We start from the raw sequence: 21,761 nt of genomic DNA, 5'->3' as shown, positions 1-21,761 counted from the left end.
GACCGTCTGGGGCTTGCAGGCTGGAGCCCGTCTCGTCCCCACCTCCCCGTGCCGCTTTCTCAATACACTTTGTCTCCCGATGCACGCGCGGTGTGCGCGCGCGAGCATGTACACACACACACTTGCGCAGGTAAGCAGAAGACGATGTTAAACGTAGACAACGCCTGTATAGACGCACGCGCGCACGCGCACACCGGTATTGTCATAAACTGCAGGCAGGTTGGGTAGACAAGTGGAGGCTCTGCATACTTTTACAGCCTCGTTAAAAGAGTCAAAAGATTTACTGAGACACATGCAACCATGAAGTCAAGTCCTGTTGAGGAAGATTTTATGTCATCCTCAAAAGGTGGCTCAACACATGAACACAAAACATGATAGTTCGCGCCAATGAAGGAAATTGTACTCCACCTCTTCTGTTCTTGGGGCCCACTTGATGTGATATGACGGACATCAGGCTTGTCCCGAGTTCTATCGGCGAGACGGCAAGGGAATTTCCCCAAAATGTGCAATGGGAAGGACCCCTCGACGTCAGGACAAAGCCAAGTTGGCACACAAGCAACAAATACTTGTCTTGAATCCTCGCTTTGTTATGTGCCTATAGGCATAGGGTATTGGGAATTTCCCATGATGCCTCATGATGGCCCGCGCCATTGCCATCCCTTGACACTCTTCAAACCGCTGGGTCAAAAGTAATACAGATTGAATTGGTGAACCCATCGCTGGGAAAAATAAATACTGAGAAAAAGGTGGGTTATTTTATACCAAGTGCATTGAATTGAGGATTTTACCCAGCGCGTCGGGGCAAGAATTTGATCCAACAATAGGTAAAAACTACCAGTACCGATGAGCCGCCGCCAACATTTTCTACGACAATACTGTCAACAAAAATGGCGACCAGCTTCAGACCGCCCCAAATCCAATCTTCAATCCAATCAGCTGGGACAAAATAATTAACCCAACCAGCTGGGACAAAATAATTACCCCAACCTTGGGTAAAATGAACCCAATCTGCAGAAAATCATCCCCTTCCCAGCCGACACTGGTCCAAAATAAAGGGAATTCTTTACAGCATTTATGAAAGCATATCTTCTGTCTGGATAATAATGAACAAAAAACATTCATGTGCACGGAATCATGCTAGTTTCAAGGTATGTTTTCGAAAAATATTTGACATAAAACATTGTCATCCAAATTGCAAGACTTTCTAATGTTTAATGGTATGTACTGAGGTAAGTAATAAAGTCACCCAGAGCGCATTGGACCCCCCCGCCCCCATCACCACCTCCCGCAAACAGCTCATAATATTTAAATGAAAATGATCACGGAATTATACATTGTATTTGTACTATATTTCACATACATGATATTATAATCATTCAGACCACGATGGAGTTGAAAGAGTACACTGTAATTCCAGCGCTTTTGAAAAATACCAATTATTGCAATTAGCCTTAAAGACAGCTTTGAGCGTCAATTGAGTGTTGCGCGGTTCTTGAATGGATGACCATGTGGAAATGTCGGTATGAATGATAGCTAATATTGTGCATGATTTAGTTTCCGTTTTGATCTTGTTTCGTACCCGGGAAGAAATTGCGAATTATTTTGGCATTTTTGGGGGGGAAAACATGACGGATGAACTCTTGATTGCTATTTCGTTTAATGAATGCGCTAGTCTGAAATGTTTTGTGTTCTGTTCACTGACGTTTGGACAGTGCTTTTGAGCAGATTTTCGTCCATCCATTATCTGTGAGGCAAAACAAATGGACTATGTTCAAAATGCAGATTTGTGAATGTCAACGGGGAAGCCTTTCCAAGTCATGTTGAAAAGTTCTTTTCCGTGGCGTGTCACTGAAGAACATACAAGGATGAACGTTACGAAAGAGCCGTGTCAGCAACTGATGGTGTGTCAGCTGTTTGCCCCCCCCCCTCCCAAGGAGCAGGGTTTGGTTTCATATTGTTTTTTTCGTTTACCAAAAGCTCGATTTTACAAGGGGAAGGAAACAGCGTGTTCAGACTGGCTTGTTCTTCGTTCGCCGACCACGCTTTGAGGGAAAAGTGGTAGCTGCTGTTGTGATGAGACAACCACGTTTGCCGGGAATCTTTACAGCACTGTTTGCAATGCTTTGAGCATTTCTGAGCGACGCCAACCCAGCTACCCCGACTTTACGTGTTTGTTTATTCTCCTCCCTTTGCTGTCTCCGCTCATCTTATTTTGTCTATTCCCGCCCAGTTGCTAACGGTTACTGTAGCTATGAGCAAAAAGGGACAGGCCACCAGACTGTCAACTTTGCCTTGGTTGCCTTGGCACCATTTTGTGATTCACCTGCTTTCCGTCCTACCTGCATTTGCTTTATTGTAAATGCATTTTTTTTTCCTTGTTTGGTCTTGGCTTAAAGCAACAATAGCAGTAAGGTGGGCACACAATGACCCTGTGTTGAAATAAGGAGCATAGTAGCTCTATTACTCCCATGACTATACGAAACCAGTGAAAACTGTTTGGGGAAACTATGAGCAAAGTTAAGATTTTTCCAAAGCTAAGTTTCAGTGTAAGGACATTTTGTACTGTTTTAGATGCCGCAGTTTAAGCGGCGATATCTTAATAGCACCAAAAGTTGATTCCCTTTGTTTGTTTATTTACTGTCCTGCAACCGGCTAGCAACCAGTCCCTCTCGTCCAAAGTCAGTTTGTTTTTGGATTTGTTCATGGATGTTGTATACATGAGTAATAGTGAGGACTTAACTGTACATCAACACATTAAACAGTTAAACATAATTAAAAGGAAAAAAAATGTGTTAACGTGATAAAGGTAAAAAGTTATTAGTATTAGTACAACTCACCTGCGACCCTAATAAGTGCAACAGAAAATGAATGGATGGACTCAGCTCTTTTTTTTTAAAATCTTAACATGAAAATGTTACTCCTGATTTGCATTAACAAAATTGCTTAAAATTCAAATCATGAGCTGTCTTTTAGTGTTATGGTACAAAACACCGCTATAAAAACAGGATCCTGGCGACTTTTTAACAGCCATTGAATCGCAAGCCAGGACCTGGCGGAGAGCCGTCGCTCCAACACTGGTACTTTCACGGCTAACTCTTTATGACTTGTTTTATGGAAATAAGCTGGCTGATTACATGCTGGCTAATGGCACAAGAATTAAGATACTATTGCTGTTGGCCTCCAGCGGCGTTGGCCACTGGCGCTGGATACTAAACTGCCGGGAATAAACAACAACATTGTTTTGGAAGATGAGCGGATAAGACACGACGCAACAAGGAATAAGAAAAATTTCTGTGGAGCGTGACCGGAGAAATATCAGAACTCTGAGCACGAGACGAACAGAGGAAAGAGACGTCGCTGTGCGGGGGCATTCTGTGGGGCATTGAAATCACCACATCACTAAGTTGCAATGGCACGGCATGACCAAAGGAAAACATTATGAGAGCAACAATTGTGTCTTGTAAGTCGTGAACAAGACTGTGGCTTCATCAGGAAGTCAAGTCAGTGATCTTGATTAGAAATGTGGATCCAAATGAATGCCGAGAGGGATTCCAATTGCTTGCCTTTTCCCCCCCACAATCCCACAACAAGTATTTTGTCTGGCCGGTATGAAATCTATTGTCGCACAAAGTGTTTATGCAAGAAACGCATGGTTGTCGCTCAAATTCTCTTTCCCCACATTGCGATGGTAATTGTTATTTTTGCTCAAGATTGATACGTAAATGTACCCAACACTATCTGGGTAAATAATCTGAAAATCATTTTTGTCCAAAGGCGGCCGACTAAATGAAGCAGAAAGCTCACGAGATCTCGAAAGTGAGACAAAACCAGAACAGAGCAGAAGTCAAAACAAGAGAAGTGCAGGGAAGGTCGAGTCTGACGGAGCTGAAGGTTGTGATTACGGAGTGACGGTGCTGGCGGCTCTTTGATGATTCTCAGGTAATTACAAGGCATGGCGCTCCGTGGAGACCTTGGATGTTGGCACCTAATGCACCCACCGCATTTCGTGTGTGTGTGTGTGTGTGTGTGTGTGTGTGTGTGTGTGTGTGTGTGTGCGCGCTCGTGAGAGAGAGAGAGAGAGATGTAGCATATCAGATAATGTTGTTTTTTTTTTTTTGTTTTTTTTTTTATAGCCATGGTTCATTTGACTTTATTTTAACAGAATCCTGACCAAAACATGCATATTTGAAAGTTACTCTATATTTGAGGTTCCACAGGCTCTTAGTCTGACACTGTGGTCCAACCCTTTTGCAGCTACCAAAGAACACAAACGGATTTCATGTGTAGCGGCTTCACACTTACGTGTGTGTGCGCTTGCGTGTGTGTGTGTGTGTGTGTGTGTGTGTGTGTGTGTGTGTGTGTGTGTGTGTGTGTGTGTGTGTGTGTGCGCATATGTCAGGTGAAGTGGCAGGCAGACAGCAGTGCCAGCACTAACACGGGGGGCCTCGGCCAGGATGAAAGGAGCTGTCATGACATCGCATGGGGGTGGTGCGGGAGGAAAAATCTATCTATCGACACTCCTTTCCACTCCTCTACATTTCCACTCTCCCTCCTGCTACTGTTCTGGTTCCGACCCAAAATGAGATGTCTCATCATGACGTGTTTTCCTCACAGCGCATCAAGTGCGAGTACATTTCCAGCAATCTCATCTCTTTTAACACAAAAGTGGTATTCGGGGCAAGATTGTGGATGTATAACAGAAAGATGTTCAAAAATAAATAAATAAATTGAAAAAAATAAATACGTTACTTTCGTGATCGACATCAAAAGGGACTTGACTCAAAGACCTTCATTCATTTGCTTTGCTGAAGCAGAGCACGCACGTTTGTGTGTGTGTGTGTGTGTGTGTGTGTGTGTGTGTGTGTGTGTGTGTGTGTGCGCGCGCATATATCTGTATTTCTCATGAATGAATAAATCTGAGATTCGTTTCTGGGCAGAAAGTGCGTCTCTATAACTTGAAATGAGATCTTTGGTTGATAAGATGCTTTTAATTTTTTTTAACTCGGATAGAGGAATAAATTAAGTGTGCAGGCCGCTGTGTGTATTTGTGTTGGGGGGGACTTTGGCAGGTCAGTGATCAAAACCTATGATGGAAGGGAGAGCAGGTAGCAGATGAGGGTGACGGCGGCGGGGGACTCGGGTAGCAACTCCTGTCAATCAGTGCGTGTGTGCTTGTGAATCTATAAGGCCCTCTGCATTTCGCACATGAGCATCGTCGTGAAAACACGCACGGTTTGCAGCTCATCGGTTCGTTTTATCTGCAATCTCTACATTCCGTCAATAAACACCGGCAGAACTGCTCAGTCCGTGCGCACGCGCTCAACTGTCAGAGAGGCGTCACTTTGAAAACAGGTAAGCGTACACAACGTCTGTGTGCTTTCGCCTGAAGCATCATGTCGCCACCGGGAACTTTGAAGAGCCGACACCGCGAAGACAGAAGACATAACTGACTAAAATGAATCATTTTTACTACACTTAAGTGGGTGGCATGCACACTGCGGCAGACAAATTCACTTTCATGGCTGCACAGAATGAAAGCAAAGCATTTGTGGATTTTGAGGATGATCAAGACTCCAAATGAACTCAATGGAATAAGTGCACCGTTTAGATTTGGGACAATTGAAAAACCAAAGCAAGTGCAAATGTCCTGGCAAAACACTCAACAGTGGTGAATCAAACTGATTAAGCAATTACGACGAGGCAGATGCAGGAATAGTGGTTCCGATTGCATGACTGCCTGTGTCTCATGTTCTGTGTCGTGAGCGCTGGCACTTTTAATGACATCGCTGTGTTTTGTTTGCGAGCACTGCTGAATTTCCACCAGGTTAAGACTCAATATTTAGACTTGCACTCCGCACCAAAGACAAACTGCGCAATGCAGGTAAGCATGAGCAGCGATCTCTGTCCATTGGTCACCCAAACAATATGTGCATGTGCGCATAAGGCATAAACACAACGGGTGGCCCCAAATTGAAGAAGTGACTGGATGTTTGTCTGCTTGATAGCGCAGGCGTACATGACATTACGTCTCAGCGCTGATACGGTGCCTGACTGCTAGTTTTACGACTTGCTCGGGTGTTACACCCAGTAGCTGTGGCACCAGCCCTATCATTAACGGAAAATGGCGACGAGATGATTAGGAAGAAAAAAAAAAGTCACACACACTTAGACGTACCACTTCTACAGACTCCACACGAAACTGTGTGTGCGCAAGCCAGTAAGGCGCTGATGAGGTCGACTGATGTGGAGCGAGGCGACATCAGAACAGAGACGAAAGGTGTAAGGAAAGACAAGGGGGTGGGGTGGGTGAGTCCCAGAATAGGAAGAAAAAAACTACAGTCACCAAAAGTTTATGCGAACCTTAATTACAAGCAAGTCAAAGCCGGATGCAAATAAACAAAATAATTACAAGAGAACGCAATAAAGCTCACCCCCCCCCCCACACACACACAAGGGGAAGTCTTATCTATTCAAAACTTTGGCTAAAACGTGGACCTGAACTCTCATGCTGTTTTAATTGACATTGTACAGCATCTTATCACGCGAATATGAAATTTCATCTCTGCTGTCCACTAATAAGATCAGAATTGTCTCTGTAAATCAAATATTGGCTTGTCAAAAGAGAGTCATGACTAAGTGGGTTGGAAACTTGTGAATTTGTCCACTGAAAACCATTAAAATGCACACGCGTGACACACTGTATGGTGATGGCTGCAAAAAAGGTTGCAACATGTTACCGGTGCTAAGTTTATCAAGTCACGGTGCTTTGAAATCCGTTGACATAAAACCGTTTCGTTGCTACTGAAAAAATATATTGTGTTGTGTATATATAAATGTTTAAAAAAAAAAAAAAAACAACAAAAAAAAAAAACACTATGTGCGTTTCTCTGCAGCCCAACCATCACCTGCAAGCATAAAGATGATGTGATTTTACGCCGCGTTAGCTACCGTTGTTTTCATTGCGTACGTATTTCGAGCAGCGGAATTTGACTGGCGGGTAACGGTTAAGAGTTCAGTACATGAAATTATGTCATTTTGAAGCCTGGTTTTATATGTATTTATTTTTAATCATCCTAATTTTCCGGCGTTAACAACACTCTGTGGTGTGCCAAATTTACAAGACATTTATTTTAATTTTACAGAGTCTTTTTAGTACAGACTGTGAGTACGTTGCCACTTCTGATAATAGACGTGTTGATAATTGCTTGTTTCAACAACAGTTTTGACAGCACACTGAGAATGCATCATATTATTTTCTTCATCAGGCTGTATTGATATGAGCTCTTGAAAACTTCCTGCGACTATTTAGTGACGGCACGTCCACATTCTTTCCTCTTTCTGACAGCGGGGGCGTTCCGACTTAGGTTACATAACTGGAGTTTGGCACTCGAGCGACCAGTATGGCCATCTCCGTGGAGCCAGACTTTCCCCCCTCCGTGTCACTGTGGCCTTTCTAGTCTGCGTGCCCTTTGTGTTTCCGACAGAAACTCAAGCATTCAACCTTCCTCCCGAGAGCTCAGCGCTGTCAATCAAAACAGATTTTTTTCTTTCATTCTTTGTTTTTTTTTTTTTTTTTTTTTTAAAGGAGGCTCTCCATCGACTCACAAGAGCTGCTCTTTCAGTTCTCCGGAACAATCAAGACACACGCATACACACAGGCGTGCGCGGGCGCGCGCACACACACACACACACACACATACACACACACACACACACACACACACACACACACAAAACCCCCGTTTTAGAATACCAGGCAGGTAGTCATTAGGGATTTTGTGGTGTGTGTCTCCATGCAAACCCAAGTAGCCGCCCGCATAGTTGTGTCTGCTCAAAGTCTGCATGTGTGCGTGCGCGCATGTGTGTGTCACTGCAGACCTCTCCATATGGTGACACAGGCCGAAAAGCATGCGACCTTTATTGTCCTGTGCTCAAAGTCCTCACGAAGACAGGTAATCGCTTCAAAAGGAAGCGGGTCAGCTCAGAGGTGAAGTCAGCCCTCCTGCCCACCTGAGACTTTTCTTCAAATCCCTCCTCCCCGCCTTTTCGTCTGTTGCCACCACCAATTCTTCCTTCCTTAGGTCTTAAATATTTGAGAAGCTGGTTTTGGTTTGAGGTCTGTTTTTTTGGCCAGTCTGTTTGAATTTTGTTGTACTCTGTCGTGTTGTACCTGTACTGGTTTCCGGCATGAAGGCTTCACCGTGGTAACATTGATGTGGGATTATCATCAGGCTCTTGGACCAGTGGCTAGAATCCTCCCATCAAGCGAGACTCAGATATCTAGAATGGTTTCAAGCCCAATTAGAGTTGTAATTATCAAATTTTATGAACCATGTTATCCATCTCAAGAGTGAACTGCTATAATGAAATTCATGTTTTTAATTCAATCCAGTGGTTGAAAAAGAAAAAAAGGGTTGCAAACCATTTTTCCTTCTGTAAGGTCCTCTCATTGCGTTCATCTCAGCGAAAGCCATTGGTCCAACATCTCATCTGTCATTTCATTCTCCGGGCCAAAACTGTCTTCAACTGTGGTTCTTCACAGTTTATTTTCCAACTGCTCTGCAGGAGTAAAGTGACCCTTTCAGTTGATGTATATCTGTGAGGGATTATGCAAAGAAAGATGTCAAAAGTGTTTTTAGCTGTGTGTCAAACGGAAACAAACATGAAGCGGCTCAAGGCGACGGACTTAATTAGAGAGAGAAGGGATGGCAAAACCATACCTTCTTATTATACAGTCTCCATTGAGATGGAAGGATGAGGACAATGGGGGGAGAAAAACAGCGGGGTGTCTGGAGTCCAACAAAAGGTGAGGGAACCACCCTTTGCCCCGTGCGCTCATTCTCCCGCTTTTGATCACTCACCCAGGTGGACAACAGTTTTTACGAGGCACCCCAAGAGCCAAGATATCAAGGAAAGAAAGCAAGAGAGCGGGAACAAGAACGAGATTGAGAGCTGTTGCTCCTCCGAGCAAGGGGGAGGGCAATAGAGGGACCATTGTCTTCCGTCTCCCGACTTTTTCTCATGACGGACAGGTAGGCTGTCAGGATGAAGGTATGCAGCGAACCAATGGGTCGCGACCTTTAGCTCCTTTCAATGAGACAAGACCAAGGGCCCCACTACATAATGACCAGCGCATCTTAATTGCTTTCTCAACAGTCAACAGGGTTGGTGGAATGACAACACCAGACCAATTCATATCGATCTGCTAAGATTTAACACAGATCTCCTATATTTACTTCTCAATGGCGTTGTGCGACGCACAGCAATATATGAAATGGAAATCCTCGCAAGGAGTACGGAGACGCTACCACTCACCGACCCGACTTACTCTAGGCTACTGATGTCACACGGTAGGCCACAAAGAAAATGATTGCTTCACGATGAAAATTGCTTTATGCGCATTCGAAACTACGGAGTCTGTATTTCTGGGTGAGATGTTTTAAGTTTTGCCAAATAAGAGATCAAGCATTTGATTGTGAAACGTGTATCCTGAGACTTGACTTCACTCCCACCCCTCCACCTGTGGTACCTGCCTGGTGCCCCTAGCCCTGACCTCTTCACCCTGGGGGAGCAACAGGGAGGGTTTCTGTGTGCGTAAGGTCCATCTGTCAAGATTAATGCTGAGCCCTCCTTCCCCCCGTACTTCCGTCTTTGAAATCACTCCCACCTCTACAAGCCTGCCGCTCAATGACAGATAATTTTCTCAGCAAGGAGCATTAAGGGAGATCAAATACAAAGTCCAAATGTTTTTTTGTTTTTTTTAAAGCAGAATGTTAGGAGAAATAGGAGAGGGGATCACGAGAACAGGCAGAAGATGGAGGAAGCTTCAGCGAGCTGGCGGCCAGCCTCTGAGGCCTAACCACAAGGGCCTAAAGTGGCTCATTGTGGTGGGACTGGCGTCTGCGTAGACTTGGGTCCCTTTACTTTCTCCCTTTTGGCCCAAGACTGATCCACTTCGTCCAGGCCAGGCCCTCACTGGAGAGTTGGAACCCACCAGGGAACAAAGCTCAGCCCGCTAAAGAAATCCTTCCTGCACTCCTCTGACCGCCCATATGTTCACTCTTCATCATCTCTCTATGGATTTAGGTATTTTCCTTAAGACGGAACACGTGCCAAGAAGAGGATTTGCCGCCTCGCACTGCAGGCTGACAAGTTACTTGGACACGAGTTGGCCTCAACATTGGTGTACATATTTTGTTTTTTTTAATAGGGGGTGGGGGGGCAGCAGTCAAACGTTAGATGAATTCTGTTACAAGGACGATGTTTTAACACTTTAACAGTTAAAGAAAAATTTGTGTTATTTTGTCCGTTCGTATTTGTTTAACTATCACTGAGAAAAAACATTTTCACCCAATGGACAAGAAGGAATCACGTATGCTTCCAGTGGGTGTAAAACTCAATTCAATACAGTCAACATATGTTTTTTTGTTTTTTTTTAACTGTTCATGCGTCCCAAACCACAGACCGAATTGCTGTTCTGTATTGATTTGTGTTAGGAGACATGTGAACAGTAAGATTTTTTGTTGTGAATGTTGGACTTGGCAAGAAACAAGGAATTAAATGAGTGGGAGGGTGGAGGGGGTGGAGGGGAAACGAGTTTAAGGATAGAAGAGCAAGCGGAAGACATCCAAAAAAGTGTCTGTCAAAAACAGATTTCCCCCCAAAAAAATATCATCTACATCAGAGAAAGTCAAAGATGTCAAGTACTGACCTCTATAACATTTCTGTTCAGTAACCTTTCCAAGAACAGCCCATCATTCTGAGGTTTCTTCGTGATTAAAGACACTTTGCCAATATGAAACCAGTTTTGGTCCGGACTCATAGTGCCAACTGATCTAACGGAGCCGTTCGTTTATACTCTTCTCCAAGAAAAACAAAAGATATCCAATCCTTGGAATGGGAACTGTAGAGTCTTTCTGAATCTTTTCATCGTCTCAGTGACGGTCCTTGACTTCCCAAACTGAGGGAATGGGCAACACTCACCCTTTCCCATTTTGGCTTCGCTGAATGTTGGGGCTATTATCTCTCACAGCGTCAATCGAGGGCAGCAGAGGCTATTAAAGTATCCCCTTGCCCAGGAATAACAATCTGAGGCTGGGGCTAGAAAGTTTGGAGCGCACTAGTCACAAGTCGTGAGGGATCACGAGACGGCTTGAGTTCTATTTTAATTATTTTAATAATGCACCATGACCGCCATATGCTACTGAGAGGGAACCTCAGATTGATTCGTGACATTGGCTCAATTGACGCGGGGAAGCACATTGAACTGAGCATTAATATCAAGATCGGCAGCAAGAGCAGGGTTTCCAAATTCCACGTGAAATGGCATTTAAGACCAACTTCCCAATGCTCCAGGTTGTCCAAAGTCGCTACAGTCCATATTTGACGTGCATATGTGCTCTTAAGAGTCCTAACTAAATCCACATCAACTATCGTGACTGTGTGAGATTGGCATCCATGGTCTCAACATTTAGGAACAAGTAAAGCTTGTCAAGCTTTCAGGTCATCCTCATCAGAGTACGTGAGGGAATACGGGCATTTTCAAACCTCGTTAGTTTACATACTGAATGCAGCACCAGATAAAATGCATTTACAGTAAGCGTGAACCAATATGAACGACTTAAAGAACGGATGGACGTCATACCGCATCACAACTGCAACTGTGCTAACTGACAAACGACAAGCACCGGCGTCAGTCAGCAAAGCCAACGGAGAAAGTCCACCGATGCGCGACTTTGAAGCGACTTCTGTGCACAGGCTTTAACATAAGTGTCGAGCTATTGTTAGAGGCAATAATGAAAAGGTTGACTTGCATCGGAGGAGTCAGGGTTGTTTGACCTGCCCTATTCAGTAAGCGGCAGAATGATGTTGCGTCACTTGCGTCTGTGCTCGCCTCACGGCTCAAGGCTGCTTTCAGTCACCGACTATACATCCTGTATGCTTGGGGAAATGCACAGTATGTGAAGCTCAATTGGATGGATGCTTTGGTTGGGCTTTGGGGGGGCTGCTTTGCTACAGCTGGGACAGGGTGTGTTGAAACTGTGCAGGGTACAATGAACACTAAGGACTTAAAAGGCATTGTTGAACAAAATGTGCTGGCCTAGCCTCAGCCAGAACTTGCAGTTCTTCGAATGGCAAAAATTACCAAAACACATTAAAAAAAAAAAAAAAAATCAAGAATGGTTAAGGGAAAAAAAAACAGTGCACTATTCTGAAGTGGCCTTCTATGAGCCCTGATGTAAATGATCATCTTTCGATAGGAGTTGGAACATGCAGTCTGGAGAAGGAACCCTTCAAATCCGAAATAGCTGGAGAAGTTTGCACTCGTGGAGTGGGCCTTAATACCAGTCGACAGGTGCACAAGACTCATTGAGAGTGACTGAAATCTCTGATTGCAGTGATTGCCTCGAGAAAAAAAAAATCTGATGGAAGCAAAACGTCTGGAAAAAAAGTTGAGAGTTCTTTATTTGCTCATATAAATATTGTATAGCATGTTGGTCTAAAAAGTATGTGGTATAAGTTTGGATTTCCTTCAAAGGTTTAGATGTTTCCTGACAAATGAATGTTTATGAGACTTGCAATTTATGGTATTCTGGTTTTATTTACATTTTATACCGCATCCCAACTTTTTGGGCAAGTGGGTTATATTGTAAGGCCTAATAATTCCAAAGCACCACTTGCATTGCAATGTAGCCCCCAAGAACACACACTCACAGCTTGACAGTTTGTAAACCAAATATCTGTACGTGGTGCTCACAATCCCCAAGGGCCTTGGTGTGCCCCAAGTGGGACCAGTCTGGGGAGTGTCGGGGCCCTTGGTCTGGGTACTTTCCACACCCTCGATAAGGCTTCAGATAGTATCAGGAGGCAATGCTTGTCGCCCGGGGCCATGAGAAGCGAAGTCCAATTGGTTTATGAAAAATGTTTTGTTTTTTTTCCAGGCAGACTTCACCATCATTTTATCAAGCTAAAACATCAGTATGGATAAAGTGGGCTAATCAGATCAGTGCCAGGATGTTCCCATCGGAGAGCGCGGATGGAATACGTGAGCTGGGTCAGGTCCAGCAAGGCCATTTAAATGCCCCACAGAAAGCAAAGAAAAACAAGTTGCCGCCCTCTTTCCAGAAAAATGCATTATCTGCACGGAGAGACTCAGCGTGCGCTCAGGACTGCAGTATGCGCATTCGTGTGGAATTGTAAGCTTTTTTTATGGATTTTGAAAATGGCAAGGCTGAAGCAGAGTTATACAACACGCGTGCATGCGCAACATGCTAAAACAAGACACGCAGCAACGTACGTCTAAGGGCGAACCAAATTGTTTTTTTCCACCAACACAAAATAAGCTAGTTCCCTCAATGAAGTGTCTTTATGAGGTGGGGGAAGCTGTAAACACATTAAAAAATAGAGGGGGGGGGGGGGGGTTCAAAATAGAATGTGAAGAGCATTCCAGACTAACCACAAATTGTCGAGTATGAGAGTTAAAATGTCACGTCTGATCAAATCAGGTTCTGAATCGTCTGACACTGAAAATATAGAGAGAATACACATCCTCTGCATCTATTTTGGATATATTTGAAAAGTCATGGCCATCTCCAATGTGTTTGATGCGGATAGAGCAGCAAGAGGAATCCTTTCACTAGATGGCACTCTTTGCTTTGCAGAGGAACGGCTGCTCATGGCTGGTTAAAAAGAAAAAAAAAAAAAAGAAGCTTAAAATCACTTCCAAACAAGAGAAACACTATTTGTTTATGCCTTGTCTCCAAATGGAATGAGCTCCCAATACAATAAAACACGGAGTCTTTCACAGCGGGGGAACTAAAATATTTGCGTGTGATGCTTATCAATTATGTTTGGTGAAAGAATTGAAGGGTGCCGTGATCACTGTTATGGCGTTCACTAACACGACTTGGCTGCACGTTCTGTGTTTATGGGGTTTTTAACTGTTTGTGTGTGCGTGCGTGCAAGAAGTTCATGCGCACCAAGATGACTGGCCAGTGAGGTAAACACAGCGGAGAAAATGACAGAGTCAAAAAGGTGTTTATGAAATGGGGGTGGGGGGGGGGCGCGACACTGACACAAGGCAACAGACGCTCAGCAATAATACGACCGCGCAAAATGCACACACGAGCACACAAAAAAAGGAACTAAGAGGATGGACTGCAAAGCGCCGGCCCCCCTCCCACCACCATCTATCTATCTCCGTCTCTATGGGCCCATTTAGCTGGTCTGCTTGGCTTTGACGCTGCCACAGAGGTTAGACTTAATGACACGTTGGGAAAGAGACAGGGACGTGAGGGTGGGGAGCGAGCCAGCGCAAGTGGGGCAAGCTGAAAGGAAAGAGATGGGGGGGAGCACGGATGTGAGGTGCATGAAAGGAGGGATGGATGAGGAAAGACGGGAATACATAACAGCCTGGCTGACATACATGACTGCATGTGGAATTCAACTGGTGCGAGAAAAAGTATGTGATTTTTCACGTTTCGATGAGAAGCCCTCTGAAAGTAGATACGAACAAAAACTCACCAATGTGAAGCATTCCTCCACAGCCGCTGATGATGTTCTGAGATGAGCTCCAACCACAATGAGTTTGCTTCACTGGATACAAGTTCGCTGCATGTTCAAGATGCACTCTCCTGTAAAACCAAAGCGAGCAGAATGCGACTGTTGGATGCCGTCCCGGAAAAGGCGAACCGGGATATCAGAACCGCCGCTCGGTATGCTGCAGCGCTGTCACTTTGTAAACAACAAGCTCGACAATAAACATATTGTAAAATGAATGCCTCTATGACGGTGTCGATTTCTCTGCAGATGTTTATATCATACGTCCGCATGTCATATTGGTAGATTATGTGTACGCTGCCTTCTCTGGTTTACATTATTCTAAGTTATGAATGCTGACATTTGTTGCAGTAGAGAACCCCTGAAGGGACATAACTGGGGGGGAGTGGTATACAAGACAAAAACATCTGCGCACCAAACTAAGTTGTTTCCCGTTCCTGTATGTAATTTTCGCTGCCGCATATAGAGTTTCCTTCTGTTAGCCTATTAAAAGAGTCGTTGAAGTGATTCCTTTGACGACACACAACAGGAATGACTTAGCTTGTCAAACGCATTCTTGACATGCATCACATACTTACTATGCTGTGAAAAGATGAATGATGCTTTTATAATTCATCAATTTTTTTTTAAGTACAAGAAATTGGAAATCAGAAGCAATAAGAAAACATTGGCAAGCAAATATTTGCTACTATTTGGGATTTGGTGAAAAGAAAGTCTTGTCAAGACCAAGATGAAAAATTGCAATTTTCAGGACAAATAAGTCATCTGATGCACATGCATAATTCGCATAACTTTTCCAATTGATCTCATTAGATTGTGCAGGTGCACCTAATGATCTATACCCAGTGAATGTCATACAATTAAACGCACATTATTTCACTCACATGTGCAACTTTAAAATCCCATGCGATGTTGAACCAGATGTCAAAGTGGCGTGCTGTCCCTCAGCGACAGTATGCCTTTGTGGGGTGGCAATTTCACTCTCTCCTTAATTAAAGTCACTTGAGGAGCAACTACAGGTACTGTATATGCGCGCGCGCGCGCACACGCACACACACACACACACACACACACACACACACACACACACACACACACACACACACACACACACACACACACATGCATGGACAGAAAGACAGACATGCACGTACAGGCAAGACGGTTAATCACCGTACTGCTCACTTTTGTCATTTACCCACTCAAACAAACAAACGTCAGCGGGGACATTTCTCATCAGGCCTTTGAAATTAGCCGCCATTATCAAGTCTGCAATGAGATGCTGTAAACAAACCACCGGCCCAATGACGCTAACCTGAACTGAAATACGATGAAGAAATTGCAAACTAGCATAAGACAAAAATATTTTCAAGCCTTTGAAATATAGTGGCAAAATGCTTAAGCTACTATATTTAATTAAAGCCGCGAGCCGACAGAATTTTGTGCGCAGCCGTTCCTTAAGTGCTTTTCTTCTCTGTATTAATTTCATTATAACAGTGAACGTGGCCCCATCACTCATTTCAATTAGCGAACTCACGGCATATTAATGAGCACATTTTAAAAAGTTAAGCAACAACCCTACTTTGAAATGTCACTGTGAGCTGATTGTTGGTCATCAGTGGTGGCTGTCATTCATGTCATTTAAACCAAATAATTCAACACTTAATCAAGCGAATAATCAGCTGCAAGAGGCTATTACAGTATATATATATATATATATATATATATATATATACACACATTTAAATGGGGACCATGCTAAATAAAAATGTACGTTCGGGAAAATGTTATGATTTTTTTTCCCAATATAATGAAATGAGTACGGTAATTAAGTCCCATAAATAATGTTGAAAAGGTTAACATCCAAACTGTTTTGTTTTTCCACATTCTTCTACTGTTTTCTCAACGTTCTTATTGCGACACATGCTTAGTTACCTACTGCTCATCCCCTTTTAGGGATAATGACACTTGTCAGAAGTGTCGCTTATTCGCTGTGATGAAATTATGAGTGATTTAGAGGAGCGGGTGCGCACCTTTGGAGGATAGTGTTCAGCCGGCCGCAGTTCATATGTGATGCGGAGAAAGTTAGCTTAGCGCCGAGCATTCCCACGGAAGTTTCTCAAGGATGGTGAGATGTGCTTCAAGCCATTTTCACACTGCGGAAAGTACAAGCAACAAGAATTATTGCCATTGGTCAGTGGAGTCCATGTCTCTACCATTGGCCAAATGTATACAGTACATCGACTGCACATACCACGCACCCCGAATTGACAACATACGTACCCCAAAAATACATTTGGATGTTGTGACGAAAAGGAGAAAAATATGTGGAGATCGTCGAAAGCTGAAATATTTTAGGGGGATATATTCACACACACACACACACACACACACACACACACACACCTTCACCCTGAACCGTAAATACCTGTGCAAACTTTTCATATAGTATTAATAGATGTTCTAAACCTAACTTGAAATGGTTGTTTTAGTATGTTGGAAATATAAGCAAGAGGATATACAGTACATCTACGGTTCCTGGTTACTGTGGTTTGAGAAAGTGCACTGTGGCTGTAAAAGCTTGTATTGTGAATAAATAGAGAATTTTGTGCAATTGTCTACATAGTTTTCAGGAGAATACATTATGCTGTATGAGTAAGAAAAATGAAAATGGTTTTCTTTCATTTTTTTTCACAACGGGACTAGCTGTACCAAGACGGGGCAAGCATTGGTCCATTTGTAAATAAAGACAAAAAAAAACGCAGGAGCTTGAGTGAAACAACACCCACGTAGCAGTAAAACTGTGGTGCGGAGAAGTTTACATTCTCAGCTAACAGATTTAACTTGGTGCAACTGTGTTAGTGTTTCGTTGGTTTGATTCGGGAAGGGGAGGGGTCGCACGGAAGGCTGGAGACCTTAAACTGGCAATCAATGTACAGAAATTGCCATCGCCATTTTTCCCAGGATTTCATTTGTAACCCAACTTCTGCGAGCTGAAACGTGCTGTCCCTTCCATGTAACACATGGCCAACATGCATAATGTGAAACTGTTTGCACTGAGTCATAGTCCAGCAGACAGTATGCGAGCTGAGCTTTGGCCGGCATCCACGTACGCGACTGGAAAAATGCATGTAATTGGTAAAATTCTCTGGCTTCCATCAAAACTGGCCAGAGAGAGCCCTTGCGAGAACTATGCAGCGGGCGCAAACGTTTTCCTTGCTAATCCCATCTTGTGAGTATTTGGCAGCGAAGTGGCTTGAGTGCCACCAAAACAAAAGAAGCACATCTTGTACATTGTAGGAGCTTTTACGGCTCACGCGGGCAACCAGATCCACAGTAGCGTCAGCGTATGAATAAAAATGCATAGAATGAACACACAGTATGCACGCCTGCAGAGAAAGCTCAAAAAACAGACTGCATCCAATGCGGGCGTCGCTACCCTGGAGTGGGTTAGCCATCTGGACTAGGTTACATGCAATATAAAAAGCTCATTCAGATAGACAGTATATTGAATGTAGACGCAAATTTGGCTCAGCTTAGACCCGCGCTCCCACCAGTGCCACCACTGCTCCCAGTTTAAGTCTCGTCTTTAAGTCGTCTGACACCACTGCCATGAAAACTGACCATGATTCTCATATTTTAGTTTTGGATATTGATCTGAATGGTGGCGGAGGAGGAGGAGGAGGACGACGACTCACCACAGCTCAGCTTCATCTGTCTCTTTGTAACAATGTTCAGCAGGACGAACACACGGTCGCAGTTAATGGGGACGTGCTGGAGGATGTTGGTCTGGCTCAAGGCATGCTTCGGATCCTCTGTGGAGGAAACAAGGAGAGCCAAACTACATGAACAAATTACAAAAAGATGAAGTCCGTCTGCCTCAAACCCACGGTGCAACAAGTTAAATTGCAGCAAGCGTGTCTTTTCCCGTATATTTGAACTGGTTGAAGAGTAGCTACAGTCATTTAAACAGATTAGTTTGCACATCGATATTGCTGGACAAATCCAGACTGCAATAAAAAAAAGAGCAACTGGAAGAACACAGACCTCTGCAGAATACATAACAGTAGATTGTTACCTTTTAGATGACGACGTATGCTTGTGTGAAACTGTTCAAAAGTAAAACAAGGAAGAATGCGTAAGATTTATGATTTTGCCCTGCAGTTAATCGAGGTTGAAAGGAAAAAAAAAAAGGCAAAACACTGGATTAAGTCGTCATTAGTTTCACTCCGGCAATGTGTCGTGACAGTGAAGCAAAGTCGTTGACAACCACCACAGAAAGTATTGTCTTCATAGTTCTATTTCACTTTCTTGGTGACATCTTACAGACCATAGAACAAGAGAACAAGCATATGTCAAACAATTGAAATTGTTTTCTCTCATTACACAACATCAACTCTGCTTTCAATTTACCCTGTGCCACGCTAGCCGTTTAAAAACGATTGTCAAATGTGTCTTTCCGCTCACTCTAATTAACACCTCAAACAAGTTGGCCACAAGCCTTGTGAGTGGACTTGTAACAAATAGCATATGGGTCCCATTTTGCGCTTCACATCAGCAATTATTTGATTTTTTTGGGGTGGTGGTGGGGGGCACTTGTTTTGAAGGATTATGACAAAATGTCAATCTTCAGAGATCAATCAGACTCTGATTGAGACTGAGGTTCCCTTGAATGACACATGGCAGAACTTGCTCAAGCGGCGTTGGCGTCTCTTCTCACTTAAGTCCCGCTGGCTGAAGCCTCGAAGCCTGCACAGCCACTGGAGTGCGGAGACACTGAACATGAGTCCTAAATTACAGCCTTACTAAAGAAACAAAAACAAACCAATAGAGCGACCTGTTTCTTATTACCAAACAAGCCAAGCTGAACGAGCGGAGGAAAGCAACTTTTTTTTTTGTTGTCAGGAAAATGATATTTACCTCAGCTATACCTTCAGAAGGAGACAGTTTAGCCGCTGTTGGATTTTTTTTTTTTTTTTTTACACTTTATTGAGGCAATAAATATACAGCTTTTAACTCTTTAAAGGAGAGGCTGCTCTCAAACTGGTCGTTTATATGATTGGCTTTTATAGACCTGTCACCACCACTGAACATTTTTTGCTTTCTGGCTTGGGCTCAACTACATTTCGTCAAGCGCGTTGTGTTGCAAATTTTATGAACGAAACAAGAAGTGTTGGTAGGGCGGAAAAAAATTGAACATCATAATGCCGACACATGACCTAAATGAGTGTCAAAGAAAGGGAATCCGAATTGTAGGTCCAGATGTTTATGGCGTAAGAAAACAAACGAGGCTTTTATGCAACATCAGATCATTAATGCTTTTAAGTCATAAAGGGCGCAGTTCTTTATATTTCCTTGGTGACTCGAAACAAATCAATGGCGAAAGACAGGGAGTGGGTTCGGGGGACAGAATTCTGTAATGTGTCAGATTAAAGCAACTTTGACAAGTCTAATCTCAGTCAGAGGTTATTTAGGTTTCAAAAAACGGTAGTCGACTAAGTGGCACACACTCCATTCAGTGTTAGCTCGATGCACTTTTTTTTTCTCCGCAATATGTTTTTCAAGCAATTTACCACTTGTATGCAAGCCGCATATCTCACAGGCATCAGGGTATTCATTAACCTTTAAAACAGCAGACCTTTTAATTTTCCGACAAGACAACGTCACTCTAATTGATCCTTTCAAATATGAAAATTTACATATGTGCATAAATGATTGTCGGCAATGAACTGGCGCACGCCGTGGACGGCAACAATTACTGCGGCATTCACTTCACTCGTCCCTGTTTTGAGAGCGGGAGGTGCGCCCTCGCATTTCGAAATCACGCTTAATGTTCTCCTGGCTCACACATGCACGCGAGAGACTGGCTGGCATTAGATGAGTTGAAATCAATTAGCTAAATATCAAATAAGCAGCAGTTACAAAGGTCTTTACTTTTCTGCCGCAAGCTTCTTGGCGAACATTTAAAATGGGAGCGTGCACTCAGAGCGATAATGACATATTGTACCCATTTCACAGACATGACCAAGGACAAATTTAAAAAAATGAAACAAAAACAATTTTGCTTGTCGATTTGACCCCAAGATAATGTAACAACATGATAGAGATGTACCTGCCACCATTTTTATTTTATTTTTTGCACCAAGTCAATCGAGTTTCTCGGTATTGAGTGTTGGCTAATACCAGAGCCGATCCAATAGTTCAGCAATGCAGTAAAAAAGAATAGATAAATGTATCACTCAACGCAGTGCTCAACTTTGCTCATCTTAATTAAAAACAAAAACTGAAAAAAAAAAACCCCACTACTGATTAATTGCTCTGTCAAATGGAACCAGTGGAGCAAAAGTTGGGTTGTCGCAAAATAATTCACACTTGTTAGACTTCGACTTGAAGGTAAGTCGTTGGAATGCAACACTACTTTGGCCATACTCGTTTACTCCTGCGGTCGAGGCGGTTTTACAGACTTAGTTTGTTTTGTATTACCTTTCGGCTTGCCATGAATGTCGGGCTGTGGAAGCAAAACGTTTCCACATCTTACTCTGTGCCTTTTCTTCTTTCCTGAGCTGCAGAGGAACGCTAAAGTTTGGGCTCTCTGGGTGCAGAGCAGTCACGCAGAACACTGCATCAAGCCAAGCTCTGTTCAAAAAACAAACAAACAAAAAAAAAAAGCCCAACTTTACCAGCCCGCCGTTTGTCTGAAAAATACATGATAAGCCCTGAGTTCCAATCATGTGATCAGTTTGCAACAGCTCGACAGGATGAAGTCTTATTTAATGTTTACAGAAGGATTTTCCCGCAGTCAACATGACATAAAAAAAAAAATAAAATAAAAAAACATTTATCTTTACTACTTTCATATGGACTTGACCAAAATATCTATAAAACCCCAGCAAACAAATCATTTCAACGCAGCATAGATTTCCTACATGCATCTGGCAAACCACAACACTTGGGCAAGCTATCAATCAAATGTCAAATTACATGTTGCGGGTCTGAGTTGAGAAGTGGCGTGTACAGTAATTGGCCAAATTTACACCTGCGGAAAAGGGATCAAATATCAAGATTTATATTTTAGTGAGCCAGTTTATGTCATAAGTCATGTTGGTAGCTCATTGGGGCAATTCAACAGAGTGCGGGCTTAATGTCTTTTGAGTTTTACTGTGAAATAAAGGGAAAATTGGGGCATTTAAAAATGAGCTGAG

At 43.2% G+C, this 21,761-nt stretch overlaps 1 long non-coding RNA gene across 2 annotated transcripts in view; it reads right to left on the bottom strand.

Moving 5' to 3' along the window:
- Positions 1 to 21,189, bottom strand: part of LOC109515222 (uncharacterized) — a 49,868-nt gene extending 28,679 nt beyond the window's left edge. Inside the window, exons 1-5 of one of the 2 annotated variants that reach the window (XR_002168139.1) lie at positions 21,043 to 21,189; positions 18,638 to 18,668; positions 18,258 to 18,372; positions 16,593 to 16,715; positions 14,524 to 14,633 (exon numbers count right to left, since the gene is read on the bottom strand). This is a non-coding gene — a long non-coding RNA (uncharacterized LOC109515222). Of the gene's footprint in view, positions 1 to 14,523; positions 14,634 to 16,592; positions 16,716 to 18,257; positions 18,373 to 18,637; positions 18,669 to 19,479; positions 19,766 to 21,042 lie in introns of those variants that run through there. The other variant, XR_002168141.1, reaches the window with a different exon arrangement.
- Positions 21,190 to 21,761: the final 572 nt, after the last annotated feature.

Source organism: Hippocampus comes, unplaced genomic scaffold (assembly GCF_001891065.2).
Source record: "Hippocampus comes isolate QL1 unplaced genomic scaffold, H_comes_QL1_v1.1 scaffold401, whole genome shotgun sequence".
Lineage (NCBI taxonomy): Eukaryota > Metazoa > Chordata > Actinopteri > Syngnathiformes > Syngnathidae > Hippocampus > Hippocampus comes.
The sequence above is the reverse complement of the archived record's forward strand: the minus strand, read 5'-3'. Positions and strand labels throughout refer to the sequence as shown.